Below are 15,342 nucleotides of genomic sequence, written 5' to 3'. Positions count from 1 at the left end.
GAGTTCTTTAATACCGTTTTTGATTGTGGTAAGTGCATTTTGCATTTTCCGTTGATTTCTATATTAAAAGTGACAATTAGCTGTGTGATGCAGAAGTGACAGTTGTGTGATACAAGTGTTTATAATAATTCCGTGACTTGGCTTTGTTTTGGTCTTGCCAGGCATATTTAAGTTACGTGTTTAATGAATATGAAGAAACCATTTCATTCGTTTTACCTCGTTTACGCACCACAGAAGGGTAGCGCAAGAAAGTTAACAATTGGATATTTTTAGTTCATATTAAAGTTCCGATTAATTTGTTTTTACTGTTCCGTTGATTTCTGCAGATACTTGCAGTGGTTATTTGTTATCCTGTTAGATTCAGTAAATGCATTCATATATGCCTACACAAGTTCTATTATTCCCAGGTTTTACTCAGAAGTCACACAAACGTAATATATATCAATGTGAAAATCCACTGGAGCTCTGAGCACATTACTTCAACGGCTGGGATTCCCTCGGTCACGATTTCCAGTCACCTCAGAATTCCAGTTGATGTTCTCATTTCCATCTTTGTTGCTGATGTTAACCCTACCAGGTACATGGATTCCTTTAAACATAACAGTGCTACTGTGTGGCATGGGAACGGTTGGTATACGTTGGAACTTGTCTCTGGCGTTAGTGTTTCGGAACAATGGAGAGTGTGACACCAGAGGCAGGACACAGAAATAGAGGAAAACCCTATCCTACCCACGGTTCTGTCTCTAACAGTTCGCACTAAACAAGTTCTCTGAATAAATTATTGGTAAACCAGCAGGGGACTTAGATCTTTTCCCAGGATTTTAGTGGTCATGTACATGATCCCGACATGGGAGATTTATTTAACTTATCACGGCATTAGGAACCAGAATGCTCAGAGATACTGTAACTAGTAACTAAGTTCAGTCCCAAAATATACAGTTTGCATCTGTAAAGTTGACCAGCAATCCGGTCATTTGCGGGTTCAGCAGGCTGTGTTAGGTAGAGTGCAGCGAGATCTGCAGTATTTTACATAATACATTTTGGGTTCGGGCATCTGTACACTTATATAAAAGAAAACTGTTGTTTCCTTATATATTAGTTCAAAGTTAACACTTGATTGTAACACTGAATATGAGAGTTTTATGTAAATTCTGGACCATCACTGACACAATATGGCAACCATTTCTCACTAAATTATTTCAACTCTCCACTCTCTTGATGCCGACCACTTGCACTGTCACTGAATAGTGAACACAGTAGGGAGAGTACACACCACCTGTCCTCTAATATGCTGAGGTAATACCAAGTTGTGGCGGGTTTTTTTTCTCTGGCACTAGCTACATTAGTAACTTACATGTCACTGTACCTTACAGTGGTCTCCCGAGCTCTCTGAATTAGCATATGTGGCCACAGCCAAAACAGAACAGGGCTCTTTGCTTGTTATCTAAACTGAGCAGTGTCAGGCACACATAATGAATGACAAATTGTTGGAACTTCCGCTTGAGTCTTGCAGACTACCCTGCACAATTTAGTCACTGGGACGTGAAATAGACACTGTTCTTGATTGGACTAGCGTTGCCATAAAAATCACTAGCGTTGCCATATATATCTGACAACACTCACTACATGTTACTGTAAAGTGCCTTCCTTCTGAGACACAAATAATACCTCGTCCTTCTTCTAGGACAACAATTTCACAATAAATGTTATTAAAATAATCCTTCGTCTTCGAGGAACTTTGAACCTTAGTCGTGCTCATGAGACTACGGGCCACTACAACGTGTGTTGTGAATCTCTTTCTCCCGCTTTTGGGAAAATATGTCACTATACGTCTGTTACAGGACACTCCGACGTTACTCTCTGTCGGACCAACACACAGCATGAAATAGGTAGCCAGGTCACCATGAAAGGACAGTCCATTCTCCAGCTCTTGTAAAGTTTTCCACTGCTCGCGTGTTGATTCGGAACATCTCACATTTGATTCTCATATTTGATTCTCACATTTGATTCTCACATTTCAAATTTCACTTTTCAATGTATCAATCATAATTGTAAGAAAGACCACGGAGCGACCACTCTCTGGGAATGTCAATAATCAAATGTCGCTTTTCAGCCAATGAGAGCGGCTTTCCCTGGTGCATAACCTAAATATACTGTTTTCGTCTTTCCGCGACATATATAAACAAAATACAAGACATTCGGCAAAAAAAGGAAGAGTTTACCACTATTTCTAAGGATTTAAACGCTCTTTAGGATTATATTACATACCTAAGTTTATTTTAGTATCTTAATTTACCCTCAACCGCAAATAGTCGCAAAGGTCTCATATAAATTCTTACGTAGTGACCCTTCACGTCGAGAATAAACAACTAATGGTCCACGAGACTGAGAGTGTTCCAAAGTCATCCATTATTCCCAGCAAGACGACGACTACTGACGGTCGACCTTTACCCCAATACTAACAACGGAGTAACAGCCAAAGGTTCCCTCAGAAAGGGATTTTGAGAATATTCCCAATACATTGTTCATATACTAAAGGCGTTCAGCAGCAAAAAGCTACATTCTGCCAATAAGTTTCATATATATCGTATGTATATTGCAGATATCCTGTAGACATACTGCTGAAATAATTTGCGGTAATGCTGAAGTATTATTGGAGTAATACTGAAAAATTATTGGGGTAATGCTGAAGTATTATTGTAGTAATGCTGGAGTATTTTAGAGTAATGCTGAAGTATTATTGGAGTAATGCTGGAGTATTATTTGAATAATGCTGAGGTATTCTTGGAGTTATGCTTGAGGATTATTGGAGTAATGGTGCAGTAGTATTGGAGTAATGGTGCAGTATTATTGGAGTAATGTTGTAGTAATATTGTTGAAGTAATGTTAAAGTATTGTTGGAGTAATGCTGAAGTATTGTTGGAGTAATGCTGGAGTATTATTAAAGTAATGCTAAAGTATTATTGGGCGAATGCTGAAGTATTAATGGAGTAATGCTGAAGTATTATTGGAGTAATGCTGGAGTACTATTGGGGTAATCCTGGAGAATTATTGGGGTAATGCTGATGTATTATAGGAGTAATGCTGGAGTATTATTGGAGTAATGCTGAAAGAACTTTGGACTAATGCTGAAGTATTATTGGAGTACTGCCGGAGTATTGTTGGAGTATTGTTGGAGTAATCCTGGGGTATTAATGGAGTAATTCTGAAGTATTATTTGTGAAATGCTGAAAAATTATTATAATAATGCTGAAGTATTATTACAGTAATGCTGAAATATTATTGGGGTAATGCAATAGTATTATTGGAGTAATGCTTAAGTATTGTTGGAGTAATCCTGGGGGTATTAATAGAGTAATACTGAAGTATTATTGGGGTAATGCTGAAGAATTATTGGAATAATGCTGAAGTATTATTGGAGTAATGCAGAGGTATTCTTGGAGTAATGCTGAGGTATTATTAGAGTAATCCTGAAGTATTATTGTAGTAATGATGGAGTTTTATTGGAGTAATGCTGAAGTATTATTGGGGTAATGCTGAAGTATTATTGGGGTAATTCTGAAGTATTACAGTAATGCTGAAGTAATATTGCAGTAATGCTGAATTTTTGTTGGTGTAACGCTGAATAATATTAGAGTTATGCTGGAGTATTATTGGAGCAGTGCTGGAGTATTATTGGAGTAATGCTAAAGGAATTTTGGAGTAATGCTGAAGAATTATTGGAGTAATGCTGAAGATTTTTTAGGGTAATGCTGGAGTATTTTTAAAGTAATGCTGGAGTATTTTTTAAATAATGCTGAAGTATTGTTGAAGAAATGCTTAAATATTATTGGAGTAATGCTGAAGTATTAATGAAATAATGCTTTGGTATTAATAGAGTAATGTCGAAGTATTATTGGGGTTATGCTGGAGTATTATTGGAGTAATGCTGAGTATTATTAGAGTAATACTGAAGTATTATTGGAGTAATGCTAAAGGAATTTTGGAGTAATGCTGAAGAATTATTGGAGTAATGCTGAAGATTTTTTAGGGTAATGCTGGAGTATTTTTAAAGTAATGCTGGAGTATTTTTTAAATAATGCTGAAGTATTGTTGAAGAAATGCTTAAATATTATTGGAGTAATGCTGAAGTATTAATGAAATAATGCTTGGGTATTAATAGAGTAATGTCGAAGTATTATTGGGGTTATGCTGGAGTATTATTGGAGTAATGCTGAGTATTATTAGAGTAATGCTGAAGTATTATTGGAGTAATGCTGGAGTATTATTGGAGTAATGCTGGAGTATTAATGAGATAATGCTGGATTATTATTGGGGTAAATCTGGAATATTATTGTGTAATGCTGAAGTATTATTGGAGTAATGCTGAAATAATATTGGGGTAATGCTGAGGTATTATTGGGGTAAAGCTGAAAAATTATTGTAGTAATGCAAGAGTATTATTGGAGAAATGCTTTAGTATTATAGAGGTAATGCTGGAGTATTATTGGGGTAATGCTGAAGTATTCTTGAAGTAATGATAGAATATTATTGGAGTAATGCTGGAGTACTATTATAGTTATGTTGGAGTATTATTGGAGTAATGTTGAGGTATTATTGGAGTAATGCTGAAGTATTATTAGAGTAATGCTGAAGTATTTTTGAAGTACTGTTGGAGTATTATTTGAGTAATGCTGGAGTATTATTGGAGTAATGTTGGAGTATCATTGGAGTAATGCTGGAGTATTATTGGAGTAATACTGAAGTATTTTTGGAATAATGCAGAAGTATTATTAGATAATGATGAAGTATTATTGCATTAATGCTGAAGTATTCTTGGTGTAATGCTAAAGTATTATTGGAGCAATGCTGAATTATTATTGAAATAATACTGGAGTATTATTGGAGTAATGCTGGAGAATTTTTGGAGTAATGCTGAAGTATTGTTGGAATAATGCTGAAGTACTATTGGAGTAATGCTGAAGTATTATTGTATAATGAGGAAGTATTATTGGAGTAATGCAGAAGTATAATTGAAGTAATGCTGGAGTATTTTTGGAAGAATGCGGAAGTACTACTGGGGGGTAATGCTGAAGTATAATTGGAGTAATGCTGAAGTATTATTGGGTTAATGCTTAAGTAATAGTGCAGTAGTGTTGAAGTAAAGCGGTCGTAATTTATAAGTATTGTAGTAATTTTGCAGTAATATTGTAGTAATGCTGAAGTAATGGTAAAGAGTAATGTTGCAGTAAAGCTGCGGTAATGCTGAACTAATGTTGAGGTAATTCTGTATTACTGATTTAGTAATGCTGAAGTTAGATTCTACAAATGCTGAAGGAAGGCTCAAGTAACGCTGAATAGTGTTGAACATCATGTATATAACGTATATATGCAGTTCATAAATTGCTAAGTGTTGATAGTTTTAATACTGAAGATTCAGTGTTGCTATTGTTTCAGGGTGCTCTACTCATTTTCATTGGGCTAGAGCTCTAATTGAAAGAAATGGGATAATCCTTATTTCATCGTAGCCAGGATATGAAATCACACACACCCAGGAGATGGCAGAAACAAAATGGGCAAAGTTTCTTTCACCTTGATGTTCTTGTTACCTTGCAGTAAATAGGTACTTGGGAGTTAAACAGCTGTTATGGGCTGCTTCCTGGGGATGTGTGTGTGGGTGGAAAGAAAATAGTTAGTAGTTAGTAATAGTTAGATTGACAGTTGAGAGGCGGGCCGAAAGAGCAGAGCTCCACCCCCACAAGCACAACTAGGTGAATACAACTAGGTGAATACACACACTCACACACAAACACACTTACACACACACACACACACACACACACACACACAAATGAGCTTGGAGAACTGGTACTAGAGGAAAACCCAGACATAATAGCCCTCACAGAAACAAAGATCACGAAAACGATAACAAATGCAGTGTTCCCACAGGACTATTATGTTATGAGGAAAGAGAGGGAAGGAAGAGGTGGGGGTGGTGTAACTCTGCTGGTAAGAAAAGGCTGGGATTTTGAGGAGATGGATATTCAGGGCTGTGAAGGTTTCAGTGACTATATAGCAGGTACTGTAACAAATGGAGGGAAAAAAATTATAGTCGTAGTCATATATAATTCACCACCAAATGACAGAAGACCTAGACAGGAATATGATACAAACAACATGGCCACCATTAACATAATAGAAAGAGCAGCTTCTGTTGCTAGCAGGAATGGATCTGGACTACTAATTATGGGAGACTTCAACCATGGGAAGATAGATTGGAAGAACAGAGACCCGCATGGAGGACCAGAAACATGGAGAGCTAAGCTGCTGGACGTGGCAACAAGAAACTTTCTAAGCCAGCACATCAAAGATCCAACAAGAATGAGAGGAGAAGATGAACCAGCAATGCTTGATTTGATATTTACCCTAAATGAGTGGGATATAAGGGAAGTTAAGATGGAAGCGCCCTTGAGAATGAGTGACCACAGTGTATTGAACTTTGAGTACCTGGTAGAGCTAGGATTTATCTCCCCCAAAAAAGAACTAGGAATCAAAAGGCTGGCATACCGAAAGGGGAATTATGAACAGATGAGAAGTTTCCTAAGTGAAATACCTTGGGACACAGACCTCAGAGATAAGTCTATACAGGGTATGATGGACTATGTTACCCAAAAGTGTCAGGAGGCAGTAAACAGGTTCATCCCGGCCCAAAGGGAAAAATCCGAGAAGCAACAGAAGAATTCATGGTATAATAGGGCATATATGGAAGCGAAGAAACTGAACAAAAGGGCGTGGAGGAACTTCTGGAATAGCAGAACACCGGAAAGCAGAGAGAGATACAAGAGAACCAGGAATGAGTACGTCAGGGTGAGAAGAGAAGCAGAGAAAAATTTTGAAAATGATATAGCAAACAAAGCCAAGACCGAACCAAAGCTACTCCACAGTCACATCAGAAGGAAAACAACAGTGAGAGAACAGGTATTGAAACTTCGAACAGGCGAGGACAGGTATACAGAGAATGACAAAGAGGTGTGTGAAGAACTCAACAAGAGGTTCCAGGAGGTCTTCACAATAGAACAAGGTGAGGTCACTGTGCTAGGAGAAAGGGAGGTAAACCAGGCTGCCTTGGAAGAGTTCGAAATTACGAGAGAGGAGGTCAAGAGACACCTGCTGGATCTGGATGTTAGAAAGGCTGTTGGTCCAGATGGGATCTCACCATGGGTACTGAAAGAGTGTGCAGAGGCACTTTGCTTGCCACTCTCCATAGTGTATAGTAAGTCACTGGAGACGGGAGACCAACCAGAAATATGAAAGACGGCGAATGTGGTCCCGATATACAAAAAGGGCGACAGGCAAGAGGCACTAAACTACAGGCCAGTGTCCTTGACTTGTATACCATGCAAGGCGATGGAGAAGATCGTGAGAAAAAAACTGGTAACACATCTGGAGAGAAGGGACTTCGTGACAAATCGCCAACATGGGTTCAGGGAGGGTAAATCTTGCCTTCCGGGCTTGATAGAATTCTACGATCAGGTGACACAGATTAAGCAAGAAAGAGAGGGCTGGGCGGACTGCATTTTCTTGGATTGTCGGAAAGCCTTTGACACAGTACCGCATAAGAGGCTGGAACATAAGCTGGAGAAACAGGCAGGTGTAGCTGGTAAGGTGCTCCAGTGGATAAGGGAGTATCTAAGCAATAGGAAGCAGAGAGTTACGGTGACGGGTGAGACCTCCGATTGGCGTGAAGTCACCAGTGGAGTCCCACAGGGCTCTGTACTCGGTCCTATCTTGTTTCTGATATATGTAAATGATCTCCCGGAGGGTATCGATTCATTTCTCTCAATGTTTGCGGACGATGCTAAAATTATGAGAAGGATTAAAACAGAAGAGGACTGTTTGAGGCTTCAAGAAGACCTAGACAAGCTGAAGGAATGGTCAAACAAATGGTTGTTAGAGTTTAACCCAACCAAATGTAATGTAATGAAGATAGGTGTAGGGAGCAGGAGGCCAGATTCAAGGTATCATCTGGGAGAGGAAATTCTTCAGGAGTCAGAGAAGGAAAAAGACTTGGGGGTTGATATCACGCCAGACCTGTCTCCTGCAGCACATATCAAGCGGATAACATCAGCGGCATATGCCAGGCTGGCCAACATACGAACGGCATTCAGAAACTTGTGTAAAGAATCATTCAGAACTTTGTATACCACATATGTCAGGCCAATCCTGGAGTATGCAGCCCCAGCATGGAGTCCATATCTAGTCAAGGATAAGACTAAACTGGAAAAGGTTCAAAGGTTTGCCACCAGTCTAGTACCCGAGCTGAGAGGTATGAGCTACGAGGAGAGACTACGGGAATTAAACCTCACTTCGCTGGAAGACAGAAGAGTTAGGGGGGACATGATCACCACATTCAAGATTCTGAAGGGAATTGATAGGGTAGATAAAGACAGTCTATTTAACACAAGGGGAACACGCACAAGGGGACACAGGTGGAAACTGAGTGCCCAAATGAGCCACAGAGATATTAGAAAGAACTTTTTTAGTGTCAGAGTGGTTGACAAATGGAATGCAAATGGAAACAGAATAGGAGGTGAAGTACTTAATGAAACAGACAGAGAGAAAGATCTTGGAGTTGACACACACAGAGATCACAATAACGTGATGCATCAAATGAGCAAATCCACAAGGGCCGTGACGAGGATTCGAACCTGCGTCCGGGAGCATCCCAGACACTGCCCTAATCGACTGAGCTACGACAGGGTAAAAGGGTTGAAACCGAAGTTCTACTGAACTTACTGGATCCCGTAGCCTCTCCGAGGCACAAAGCCTCTTCGAGGCAAACCTTGTGGATTTGTTCATATGATGCATCACGTTATCGTGATCTCTGTTTGTGATGATGTGAGGGCAAAGAGGGAGAACAGCCTGTTGACATAGCTCGGGTGCAGGGGAGGAGTTATGTAAAAGTTTGGTTTGTGCCTCGGAGAGGCTACGGGATCCAGTAAGTTCAGTAGAACTTCGGTTTGAACCCTTTTACCCTGTCGTAGCTCAGTCGATTAAGGCAGTGTCTGGCATGCTCCCGGACGCAGGTTCGAATCCTCGTCACGGCCCTTGTGGATTTGTTCATCTAGGAGTTGATATCACGCCAAACCTGTCTCCTGAAGCCCACATAAAGAGAATAACGTCAGCGGCATATGCGAGGCTGGCTAACTTCAGAACGGTGTTCAGGAACCTGTGTAAGGAATCATTCAGAATCTTGTACACCACATATGTAAGACAAATCTTGAAGTATGCGGCCCCAGCATGGAGCCCGTACCTTGTCAAGCACAAGACGAAGCTGGAAAAAGTCCAAAGGTATGCTACTAGACTAGTCCCAGAAATAAGAGGCATGAGTTATGAAGAAAGGCTGCGGAAAATGCACCTTACGACACTGGAAGACAGAAGAGTAAGGGGGGGACATGATCACAACCTACAAAATCCTCAGGGGAATCGACCGAGTAAACAAGGATGAACTATTCAACACTGGAGGGACGCGAACAAGAGGACACAGGTGGAAGCTGAGTACCCAAATGAGCCACAGAGACATTAGAAAGAACTTTTTCAGTGTCAGAGTAGTTAGTAAATGGAATGCACTTGGAAGTGATGTGGTGGAGGCTGACTCCATACACAGTTTCAAATGTAGATATGACAGAGCGCAGTAGGCTCAGGAATCTGTACATTAGTTGATTGACGGTTGAGAGGCGGGACCAAAGAGCCAGAGGTCAACCCTCGCAAACACAACTAGGTGAGTACACACACACACACACACACACACACACACACACACAGACTGACAACAGTCAGTCAGTCGTCAGCCGTGTGGGAGGGTCGTGGGAGGATCGCGCTCCACAATAATCTCAATATTCTTGGCCTTATTAAGACTACAGTGATGGATCACAGATCTCGGTTATCACAAAGTGTATAACCGCACATAGGAAAGAAAAAATACCGTGATATCACAAGAACTTTGTGTTAAACAGAAAACAATCACCAGCACCAGACCAAGTGGGACCGCAGGGCCACGAGGCTTATGTTTACATACTGGTACCTAGGTACACTTGGACTATAGTGAACAGTGATACAGTAAATTAGTGAAATGCAGCACAACAATCATAAAGATACAGTGACTGACTCCAGAGCTTTGTGTTAGATAAAGAAGAACCACAACCACTAATCTACTTGCACTCAGTGAAGCATCCAGGTGCGGGTGAGGGCGGAACACCTCGACATAAGGACATCTGTATATACTCACCTAGTTGGGTGAGAGGAAGGCTCTGGCTGGTATGTACTGCCTCTATGTCAGTTATTCTGGTGTACAGAGATAAAATATTATCAAATTCTTGTTCAGTATATCATATGCAGTTAAAAACTTAAGCTTGCTCATTCCGGGTTGAGGTTGACACTTAAGGGGACCTCGTGACACACACACACACACACACACGCATGCAGGCACGCACACACGTACACGCACACAACACATTATATACCACATATGTCAGACCAATCCTGGAGTATGCGGCTCCAGCATGGAGTCCATATCTAGTCAAGCATTAGACTAAACTGGAAAAGGTTCAAAGGTTTGCCACCAGACTAGTACCTGAGCTGAGAGGTATGAGCTACGAGGAGAGACTACGGAAATTAGACCTCACTTCGTTGAAAGACAGAAGAGTTAGGGGGACATGATCACCACATTTAAGATTCTCAAGGGAATCGACAGGGTTGATAAAGACAGGCTGTTTAACACAAGGGGCACACGCACTAGGGGACACAGGTGGAAACTGAGTGCCCAAATGAGCCACAGAGATATTAGAAAGAACTTTTTTAGTGTCAGAGTGGTTGACAAATGGAATGCATTAGGAAGCGATGTGGTGGAGGCTGACTCCATACACAGTTTCAAGTGTAGATATGATAGAGTCCAATAGGCTCAGGAACCTGTACACCTGTTGATTGACGGTTGAGAAGCGGGACCAAAGAGCCAGAGCTCAACCCCCGCAAGCACAACTAGGTGAGTACACATGCACACGCGCGCACACTCCCTCCCTCTCCTCCATTTCTTCTCTCACCCCTCCCTAGAACCCCCATCCCACACACACAAATGCACATAACTGCATAGAATATCACACACACATACACACTCGCACACAAGTTCTCACACACACAAAAACACACACCCACACACACGCACGCACACGCACGAGCGCACGCACACTCCCCCCCCCCCACAAACACGCACGCACACTCGCCCCCCCCACAAACACGCACGCACACACGCACCCAAACACACACACTCTCTCCCTCTCTCTATCTACTCCCTCTCCCTCCAATCCCTAGAATCCCCCCATCCCACACACACAAATGCACATGACTACATAGCCTATCACACACACGCTCCTGCGCACACACACACACACACACACACACACACACACACACACACACACACACACACACACACACCAGTTGATTGACAGTTGAGAGGCGGGACCAAAGAGCCAAAGCTCAACCCCCGCAAGCACAATTAGGTGAGTACAATTAGGTGAGTACACACACACACACACACAGATAGAATGTAGGGATAACCTATCCAAGTTAGGGCTAGGATAAGAAATGGCTAAATTATCGAAGAGGAAAATATGACGAGATGAGGAACTTCCTAAGGGGAATACCATGGGAAACAGAACTCAGAGAAAAGACTGTACAGGATATGATGTACTACGTCACCCTAGAAGTGCAAGAAAGCTGCGTATAGGTTTATCCCGGCCCAAAATGAGAAAAATGAAAAGCAACAGAAGAATTCATGATTCAATCAGGAATGTCAGAAAGCGAAGCAGATGAGTACAAGAACTTGGACAAACTACAGGAATAACAGAACACCAGAGAGCAGTGAGAAATACGAGAGGGCCAGGAATGAGTACCTCAGAGTGAGAAGAGAAGCAGAGAGGCAGTATGAAAATGACATCGTGATTAAAGTCAAGACCTAACCAAAACTGCTCCACATCCACATCAGAAGGAAAACAACAATGAAGGAACAAGTGAGGTAACTGAGAAAAGGGGAGAACAGATACACATAAAAAGACAAGGAGTGTGTGAAGAGCTCAACACGAGATTCCAGGAGGTCTTCACTATAGAAGAAGGAGAAGCCCCTGCACTAAATGAGGAGGAGGCAAACAAAGCAACCTTGGAGGAATTTGACCTCATCAGTGATGAGGTCAAAAGGAATCTGTTGGACTGAATGTGACAAAGGCTATTAGGCGTAACAGAATCTCACCGTGGATACAAGCAGATTAACCGAGAGTGCAGAAGCACTAAGTGTGTCACTCTCTGTGAGGTTCATGGATTGTAATTCGTGTCTCATAGGCTTAATAGACTTTTATGAACAAGCAACAAAAATTAGGCAAGAAAGCGAAGGGTGGGCAGACTGCATGTTCGTGGACTGTCAGAAAGCATTTGACACAGTACTTCATTAAAGGCTGTTACTAAAGTTAGAGAAACAACTAAAAAAGGTAAAAGGTAAGGTGCTAGAGTGGATAAGGGAGAATTTAAACAAAAGGAAACAGCGAGTAACTGTGAGGGGGGAAGACAGAAGAGTGGCGAGATGTCACCAGCAGAATCCCATAGGGCTCTGTACTTGAACCCATCCTGTTTGTGATATACGTAAACGATCTTCCAGAGGGAATAGACTCATTCCCCTCAATGTTTGCTGAAGATGCAAAAATTATGAGAAGAATCAAGATACATGAAGATAGACAGAGACTGCAGGACGACCTGGACCAACTGGAAGAATGGTCTAGAAAATGGATACTAAAGTTCAACTCAGCAGGAGTCAAATAAAGAGAAGGATCTGGGGGTTGATATCACATCGAACCTGTCCCCAGAAGCCCACATCAAAAGGATATCATCAATGGCGTATTCTAGATTGGCCAACATAAGAACTGCATTTAGAAACTTGTGTAAGGAATCGTTCAGGACCCTGTATATCACTTAAGTCAGACCAATCTTAAAGTATACAGCTCCAGCCTGGAAACCATACCTTGTTAAAAACAAGACAAAGTTAGACAAGATTCAGTGGTACACCACCAGACAAGTCCCAGAACGGAAAGGTATGAGATACGAGGAAAAGCTACAGGAGCTAAACCTCACGTCCCAGGAAGACTCCCAGGAAGAGTAAGGGGAACATGATAACCACCAACACAATTCTTAGGGGAATTGACAGGGTGGACAAAGACAAACTATTTAGCACGGGTGAAGCATGAACAAGGGGACACAGGTGTAAATTTAGTACCCAAATGAGCCACAGAGATATTAGAGATCATTTTTTTAATGTCAGGATAGTAAACAAATGGAATGCATTAGGCAGTGATGTGGTGGAGGCTGACTCCATACACAGTTTTAAATGTAGATAAGATATAGTTCAGTAGGATCAAGAATCTGTACACCAGTTGGTTAACAGTTGAGAGGCGGAACCAAAGAGCCAAAGCTCAGCTCCCGTAAGCACAACTTTGTGGGTACATCAACTAAGTGAGAACACACACACACACCCACACACACACACACACACACACACACACACACACACACACACACACACACACACACACTCACACACACATACGTGGATGCGGGTTGAGAGCTGGGCTCCAATATTTTCTTTTAATTTGGAAAAGATAAACATGCAATGTCGCAGTGAAAAAGTGTATACGAGTGAACGGATAACTGGCAGACAAACAACATATCAGTGAATTTGAAAGAGAGTGTAGTAACGCATTGTGAAGTGACTAGTATTGGCAGCCTCTCCTTCATACTGATCTTCCCAGGCTTTGTGCCCTGGATACCTGAGCGTAACTCCTTAGTCTCCAGAGACTGATGGATGCCTTCTAGTAGGGCAGAGTTGACCTGACCACCAACTGTGACCTCACCAGCCGGGCAAGAGGATCCAGTCACCACCTCACCACTTGCCCCCCTTACACCAACATTGACCAGACACCACCTGTCCCCTTACACCAACACTGACCAGTCACCACCTGTCCCCTTACACCAACACTGACCAGTCACCACCTGTCCCCTACACCAACATTGACCAGTCACCACCTGCCCCCATCCCCCCACTACAAGAACACTGACCAGTCACCACCTCACCACCTGCCCCCCTTACACCAACACTGACCAGTCACCACCTGTCCCCTTACACCAACACTGACCAGTCACCAACTGTCCCCTACTCCAACATTGACCAGTCACCACCTGCCCCCCCCTACACCAACATTGACCAGTCACCACCTGCCCCCATCCCCCCACTACAAGAACACTGACCAGTCACCACCTCACCACCTGCCCCCCTTACACCAACACTGACCAGTCACCACCTGTCCCCTTACACCAACACTGACCAGTCACCACCTGTCCCCTTACACCAACATTGACCAGTCACCACCTCACCACCTGCCCCCCTTACACCAACATTGACCAGTCACCACCTGCCCCCCTTTCACCAACACTGACCAGTCACCACCTGTCCCCCCCTACACCAACATTGACCAGTCACCACCTCACTACCTGCCCCCCTTACACCAACATTGACCAGTCACCACCTGCCCCCCTTACACCAACATTGACCAGTCACCACCTCACCACCTGCCCCCTACACCAACATTGACCAGTCACCACCTCACCACCTGCCCCCTTTACACCAACATTGACCAGTCACCACCTGCCCCTTACACCAACACTGACCAGTCACCTCCTGTCCCCTTACACCTACACTGACCAGTCACCACCTGTCCCCTTACACTAACATTGACCAGTCACCACCTGCCCCCCTACACCAACATTGACCAGTCACCACCTGCCCCCTACACCAACATTGACCAGTCACCACCTCACCACCTGCCCCCCTTACACCAACATTGACCAGTCACCACCTCACCACCTGCCCCCCTTACACCAACACTGACCAGTCACCACCTGCCCCCAACACCAACATTGACCAGTCACCACCTCACCACCTGCCCCCCTTACACCAACATTGACCAGTCACCACCTGCCCCCCTTTCACCAACACTGACCAGTCACCACCTGTCCCCCCCTACACCAACATTGACCAGTCACCACCTCACCACCTGCCCCCCTTACACCAACATTGACCAGTCACCACCTGCCCCCCTTACACCAACATTGACCAGTCACCACCTCACCACCTGCCCCCTACACCAACATTGACCAGTCACCACCTCACCACCTGCCCCCTTTACACCAACATTGACCAGTCACCACCTGCCCCTTACACCAACACTGACCAGTCACCACCTGTCCCCTTACACCAACATTGAC

This window comes from Procambarus clarkii, chromosome 39 (assembly GCF_040958095.1).
Source record: "Procambarus clarkii isolate CNS0578487 chromosome 39, FALCON_Pclarkii_2.0, whole genome shotgun sequence".
NCBI classification, from domain to species: Eukaryota; Metazoa; Arthropoda; class Malacostraca; order Decapoda; family Cambaridae; genus Procambarus; species Procambarus clarkii.
Note: the sequence above shows the minus strand (reverse complement) of the source record.